Source organism: Erythrolamprus reginae, chromosome 2, assembly GCF_031021105.1.
Source record: "Erythrolamprus reginae isolate rEryReg1 chromosome 2, rEryReg1.hap1, whole genome shotgun sequence".
Classification (NCBI taxonomy): Eukaryota; Metazoa; Chordata; class Lepidosauria; order Squamata; family Dipsadidae; genus Erythrolamprus; species Erythrolamprus reginae.
The window spans coordinates 330,364,126-330,371,642 of record NC_091951.1 but is presented as its reverse complement, the minus strand read 5'-3'; the positions used below and the strand labels follow the sequence as shown (position 1 = coordinate 330,371,642).

Sequence of the window (7,517 nt, the reverse complement as noted above, 5' to 3'; positions counted from 1 at the left end):
GCAATCCAATTGCTCACCCAATCACTGGGAAATTGAGTCCAATTCTAAAGTCCACACACAATCCTGAACAGCAAAAAACCATGACCTTGACGAAACAATGAATCAGATCAACTGCCATGAGGCTAACACACCAGGCTGCACTTTTATCTGTAGCACTAATTACAGCAGCCCCACCCAACCACAGGTGGCCTCATTTTCTCTTGTAATAATCCTTCAGTTGTTGTCTCCTATGTATCACTCTACGCATGTGTGGATGTGTCATTAAATCCAGGGATGATACAGATGAGGGGGTCAGTAGTTCCTCCCTCAGGGTAATGGACAGATAGATGGAATTGTCCTTGGGAGGCAAGACCCACAGCCACTCCGTCTTGTCTGGGTTGAGTTTGAGTTTGTTGACACCCATCCAGACCCAAACAGCCTCCAGGCAACGGCATATCACTTCCACTGCTTCGTTGACTGGACATGGGGTGGAGATGTATAACTGGGTATTGATGAAAACATGCAAAACCAGATAGAATCACATTCAAATGAGCATTCCTGCATTGCTAAATGCATATGAGTGCTATTTAGAAACTGAGCCAAGCAGCCTTTTTGAGAATTATGTTATTCTGTATCTGAGTGGGAATAGAACCAAGATATTCTTCCTGCTGGCTGTGGTTGCACCCATGTTTTCCTAGGCATTCAAACAAGAATTCTTTCCAAAACATAGAAATAAAAATCTTTCCCACAGGGTAGTTGTGTGCCAGCCTCCTAAAGATATTCCTTGGCATTTGCAACAGCTGATACGATCATTTACTCTTAAAGAATTCCATCACAGTGCAGAAAAAATATTCCTATTCAAACTTTTTCCTGTATCCCCAAAAATAAAGAATGTTCAGAAACACCAAAAGAAATTCAGAAGACAGTTGAAGCACTCTGTAACTAAGCAGAGTAGCCTCTCCCACTTTTTGGAGAGGGAAGAAAGCTTTAAAAAATATTTGCAGGGCGCTTGGAAAATATGTCTTTCTTGCAACGGTCTGAAGATACTACTTGTATTTGCTGCAGAATGGAAAATGTAAGTAAGGTCTTTGGCACTCAAAAGATTATCTTATAAAAACATTGTCCTGACAAGTGCAGGGGAGATGAGTGGTAGGATTCATACATCATGCTAAGACCCATTTTTAAACCAGGATTTGTTTGAAATGCCTTAATAACCAGGATTACACCCAAAGGCAGTGTAATGTATTGATTAAAATATTGGGCTTATGTCTAGGTAGATTTGGTTCAAGATCATGGAACTAACTTCATCAGTTAGTGTTTCTCTTGGAGGCTGTTGTGATAGTATAAAAGGAAGAGAGACCTCTTCCTTTTTTTTGTATCACCTTGAGCCCTGAGAAGAAATATAATATAAATATAATATAACATAATATACACATAATATAAATATGGAAGTAATAATAATATTGTATTTTGAATATATCCTGCAAAGCTGGAAAAGGGTCTAATTCCTGAGAAAAGTGGAAGGAGAAGGGAATGGAATGGAAGAGTTGAGTTGAGTTGAGTTGGAAGGGACCTTGGAGTCCAACTCCCTGCTTAGGCAGGAAACCCTATACCATTTCAGACAAATGGTTGTCCAATCTCATTTAAAACCTCCATTTTTGGAGCATTCACAACTTCTGGAGGCAAGTTGTTCCATCAATTAATTGTTCTAATTGTCAGGAAATTTCTTTTTAGTTCTAGTTGCTTCTCTCCTTGATTAATTTCCACCCATTGTTTCTTGTCAGGTGTTTTGGAGAATAGCTCGACTCCCTCTTCTTTGTGGCAACCTCAGAGATATCAGAACATTGCTATCATGTCACTCCTAGTCCTTCTTTTCATTAAACTAGACATACCCAACTATAGCAAGCACTCTTTACATGGTTTAGTCTCCAGTCCCCTAATCATCTTTGTTGCTCTTTTCTGCACCTTTTCTAGAATTTCAACATCCTTTTTACATTGTGGCAGCCAAAACTGGATGCAGTATTCCAAGTGTGGCCTTACCAAGGCATTTTAAAGTGGTGTTAACCCTTCAGGGGATCTTGATTCTATTCCTCTGTTTATACGGCCTAGAACTCTGTTGGATGAACTCCATTAACAGTGGGAAAGAATCAAGATCACGTGCACTGTTAATACCACATGATAATGATGATTGATGATGATGATGAAGGAGAAGGAGAAGAAGATAGCCATAATTATCTGTTTGGAAGACCACTTTTTAATCTTTTTTTAATTTATTCATTTGTCCAATACACAATACATATGGAAGAGAATAGACATGAAGTAATATATATAAAGATAATATGTAAAAATAGAGAAGATATATGAAAGGAAGAAAATATATATGATATATGAGATAAAGGAAAGACAATTGGACAGGGGACGAAAGGCACACTAGTGCACTTATGTAGGCCCCTTACTGACCTCTTAGAAACCTGGAGAGGTCAATCGTGGATAGTCTAAGGGAGAAATGTTGGGGGTTAGGGGTTGACACTCTTGAGTCCGGTAATGAGTTCCATGCTTCGACAACTCGATTGTTAAACTCATAATTTTTACAGTCAAGTTTGGAGCAGTTAATATTAAGTTTGAATCTGTTGCGTGCTCTTGTGTTGTTGCGGTTGAAGCTGAAGTAGTCATTGACCGGTAGGACGTTGCAGCATATGATCTTGCGGGCAATACAGTGGTACCTCGAGATACGAGTTTAATTCGTTCCGGACCTGGGCTCTTAAGTCGAGCAGCTCTTATCTCGAACGACTTTTCCCCATAGGAATTAATGTAAATAATTTTAATTGGTTCCAGCCCTCAAAAAACTCACAAAGTTAGTCTAAATTATGCAGAAAGACATGTTTTTAATGAAGAAATGTACATGTACATATAAATGAATAATGAAGTTTCTTTCACTTAACTTGTAAACTTTCTTAAACTTTTAAATTTACATATGTTCAACTTCTCTGCCACCCAATCCTGTAGGACAGAGGTCCCCAACCCTTTTTGCACCAGGGACCGGCTTTAAGCGATCAAGAGAGGAATGGGTGAATGAATGGACGGAGGGTGGGAAGGAAGGAAGGAAAGAGGGAAGGGACAGGAACAGAGGAAGGAAGCAAGGAAACTTATGAAAGGGGAGAGTAAGAGAGGAATGAGTGAAGGGAGGGAGGGAGGGAAGAAGGTGGGAAGGAGAAAGAAAAGAAGAAATAGAGGAAGGGAAGGTAAAAGAGAGAAAGAAAAAGAGCAAGAAAGCAAGAAAGAAAGCAAGAAAGCAAGAAAGCAAGAAAGCAAGAAAGAAAGAAAGAAAGAAAGAAAGAAAGAAAGAAAGAAAGAAAGAAAGAAAGGGGGAAGGGACAGGAACAGAGGAAGGAAGCAAGGAAACTTATGAAAGGGGAGAGTAAGAGAGGAATGAGTGAAGGGAGGGAGGGAGGGAAGAAGGTGGGAAGGAGAAAGAAAAGAAGAAATAGAGGAAGGGAAGGTAAAAGAGAGAAAGAAAAAGAGCAAGAAAGAAAGCTGCAAGCACCCCCCCCCCGAGCCCCCCAGGCCGGCTGCAACCTTTTAAAACACGCGCGCCGCTTCGCAGCTGTCTCCTGAAGCCGAACGCGGAAGTTAGCGTTTGGCTTCAGGAGACAGCTCCTTGGCGCTTGTATCTCGAATTTGGGCTTGTAAGTAGAACAAAAATATCTCTCCCCTCCCAGCTCTTATCTCGAGTTGCTCTTAAGTAGAGCAGCTCTTATGTCGGGGTTCCACTGTACTTAAATCGTGTTTTAGGCACCGTAGTTCTAATCACCCAGTTTTGCTAAGGACATGAAGAAGATGTAATTCTATAAATGATGATAGACATGAGGAAAAATTATGTGTTATTGCCTTTCAAAGTGCATCCTCAGGTGTACATACACACATGTACAATGGGTGGAGCTTTCTTACTTGGACAGTTGTCAGTTTATCTATCAAAGATAACATTTTGTAATACAATGTTAAGCATATACTAAAATTACTTTTCCTCTAGTACAGGTAGTAATATATTTAACTACCACCTGATCATCAACTTACAGAAATGTTTCGCATTTCACCAAGAAAATAAAGGTAGCCATTTCTTTTCCTAATCTAGATAATTCCAATAATCTCCAAATCTTGCAAGATCTGTTACAAAGAGCAAAGACTTCTCGGATCATCTGTCTGGAGATAAAAATTAAAGAACATTACTAGTTACTTATTTTTGACATTTTTTAAAAAAGGATGTGAAGAACTGCTGCTATATTATCTCCAGATAATAAAAGGAAGTTGTGCATAGGGGTTTCTGTTTATTTATTTATTATTATCTTTTGGCAAAGGGAAAAAAATAAATGTCATCCATTTGGCATGTGCTCTTGCAGTCAAGGTCATGCAAAATATCTTGGCAGTACTGATTCCGGATTTAGCCTGTATCTACCTGGAACAAGAGCTAAGGTCACATTCAAGTTATTCTTCATTGACATAAATTCAGCTAAACAAGCAGCTACCCAGGAGTTTTTACTTATTGCGGAAAAAGCTTTCTATTGTTTCAGCACCTGTAAATCAAACTTTGTTTTGTACCTTTCAGCAAATGAACATGGGAATTGTTGAAACAGTCCTGAATCATCTCAAAGTGGGAACATGATGGAATTAAAAACAAAGGGAAAATGGGAAATAGTTAAGTCTAAAAATTAATTCTTAGGAGCAGAAAGCTACAACAACATCTATGTTTTGTTGGACAAAGCCACCTCAGAAAATTGAGAGAACATCAAGTTTGAATGCATTTCTTGACAAAGTTAGCACATTGGTGAGAATGACTCTACCTTGTTTTCCTTTAGTGCTTAGTTTAGTTTTATTAGATTTGTATGCCGCCCCTCTCCGTAGACTCGGGGCGGCTCACAACAATAATAGAAACATAGAAACATAGAAGTCTGACGGCAGAAAAAGACCTCATGGTCCATCTAGTCTGCCCTTATACTGTTTTCTGTATTTTATCTTAGGATTGATATATGTTTATCCCAGGCATGTTTAAATTCAGTTACTGTGGATTTATCTACCACGTCTGCTGGAAGTTTGTTCCAAGGATCTACTACTCTTTCAGTAAAATAATATTTTCTCATGTTGCTTTTGATCTTTCCCCCAACTAACTTCAGATTGTGTCCCCTTGTTCTTGTGTTCACTTTCCTATTAAAAACACTTCCCTCCTGGACCTTATTTAATCCTTTAACATATTTAAATGTTTCAATCATGTCCCCCCTTTTCCTTCTGTCCTCCAGACTATACAGATTGAGTTCATTAAGTCTTTCCTGATACGTTTTATGCTTAAGACCTTCCACCATTCTTGTAGCCCGTCTTTGGACCCGTTCAATTTTGTCAATATCTTTTTGTAGGTGAGGTCTCCAGAACTGAACACAGTATTCCAAATGTGGTCTCACCAGCATTCTATATAGCGGGATCATAATCTCCCTCTTCCTGCTTGTTATACCTCTAGCTAGTACAATGTATAACAAATCTAATAATTAAAAGTCATTAAAAACCCCTTATTTTCAAAAAAACATACACACAAACATATCATGCATAAATGGTATAGGCCCAGGGGAAATGTCTCAGTTCCCCCATGCCTGGCGGCAGAAGTGGGTTTTACGAAGTTTACGAAAGGCATCTGGTTGATGATCTTAACTGGGGCTTATTTGGGGGCAAGGTCTTATATTACAAATATCCTGAAAAATCATGCTAGGGCTTATTTTCCACTTGAGTCTTATTTTCAGAGAAGCGTGGTAGATGCTTCTGATTTGCAAATCCCCATTTTTTAATAGTTACATTAACTCAGATTCCTAGATGTTGTATTGTAGGTCAACAGTGTCCAGAGTACCAGAAATTTCCAAGAGTGGAAAGGGGCTAGGCAGAGCTTCTCAGAGCTTCAGGCATTAGGTCTACCCAACTTAAACATCATTGTTTCTGCAATGAGATCTGCTTGCTTCATTCTCTTTCGCTGATGTTTGATATAGGAAGCTATTAAATACAGGATTATTCAATAAGAATGAATAACGATTTCATGAAGAATTGCTTCAGTTCTCAAGCATCATCATGCAATGAGTCAGTGACTATTTGAAAGAGGAGTTATCTAAGCTTATGCTCCACCGCTACCACTAACTTCAATGACCTTAAACATTGAATAACAACAGCAATCAACTCAGTGGATTGTGATATGCTCTCGGGAGTATTCCTCGCGTGCCTGGGGGGAATACTCTTATCACATTGACGTTGCTCATGTTGCAGGTGGTGGCCACATTGAACACTTGTAAGACGACGGGAAATAAAAGTTGATTGTGAGTAGAACACTTGTGACTTGGCTGGAGTTTTGTATTCATTTATTCTTATTTTATTTATTAGATTTTTATGCCGCCCTTCTCCTTAGACTCAGGGCGGCTTACAACATGTTAGCAACAGCACTTTTTAACAGAGCAAGCCTATTGTCCCCACAATCCGGGTCCTCATTTTACCCACCTCGGAAGAATGGAAGGCTGAGTCAACCTTGAGCCAGTGATGAGATTTGAACCGCTGACCTGCAGATCTACAGTCAGCTTTTAGTGGCCTGCAGTACTGCACTCTACCTGATGCGCCACCCCGGCTTGTATTACTTTTCTTTAATAAAATATTGCATCATGAAATCAACTCATTCTTTTGAATAACCATTCAAATATGTCCATTCACCAGCATCTCTATGACATTATAAAAAATGTTTAAATAGCAATGGCAATAGCATTTAGACTTATATAGCGCTTCACAATGCTTTACAGCCCTCTCTAAGCAGTTTACAGAAAGTAAGCATATTGCCCCCAACAACCTGGGTCCTCATTTTACTGACCATGGAAGGTTGGAAGTCTGAGTCAACCTTAAGCCTACTGAGATTCGATCTTCCAAGCTGCTGGCAGTTGGGGATCAGCAGAAGTAGCTTGCAGTACTGTACTCTAATCACTGCACCACTGAGGCTCTATCCTATCCTGTTATAAATAGCATTCAAAATAACCTTTGGAATAGAAATCTCAAATCAGCATCATATAAAGAAAATTATTACAAAATGCTCTATCGATGGCACTTAGCCCCAACTAGATTAGCAAAAATCTATCCAAATTTAAGCTCAAATTGTTGGAAATGTAAAAAAAACACAAGGCACTTTCTTTCATATGTGGTGGTTGTGTCCTGAAACTAAAAGATAATGGTCTAAAATACATAAATGATTACAGGAAATAACCAAAGTAACAGTAGAATTCACACCAAAGCTCCTTCTTTTGGGAATACTGTATTAAAAACAACTATAACAAAATTATTAAATATTTGATTTTATATATAAGTATCACAGCCAGAATAGCATTAGCACAGTTTTGGAAAAACACAGAAGTACCTGTAGAAAGTATGATTTTTTTTTTAAAAAAAAATGACTGTGCCAAAATGGACATACTTATAATAGAACTAAGGGGGCAAAAAGACTCAAATTATTATAACATATAGGGAAATGGTAT

At 38.6% G+C, this 7,517-nt stretch overlaps 1 long non-coding RNA gene across 1 annotated transcript; it reads right to left on the bottom strand.

Annotated features, from left to right (window-relative positions):
• Positions 1-3,771: 3,771 nt before the first annotated feature.
• On the bottom strand, positions 3,772-4,636 carry LOC139159040 (uncharacterized). Its single transcript, XR_011557797.1, has 3 exons — positions 4,576-4,636; positions 4,054-4,179; positions 3,772-3,824 (listed from the first exon to the last, which is right to left on the bottom strand). It is a non-coding gene; the product is annotated as an uncharacterized lncRNA (long non-coding RNA).
• Between the last annotated feature and the right edge of the window lie 2,881 nt (positions 4,637-7,517).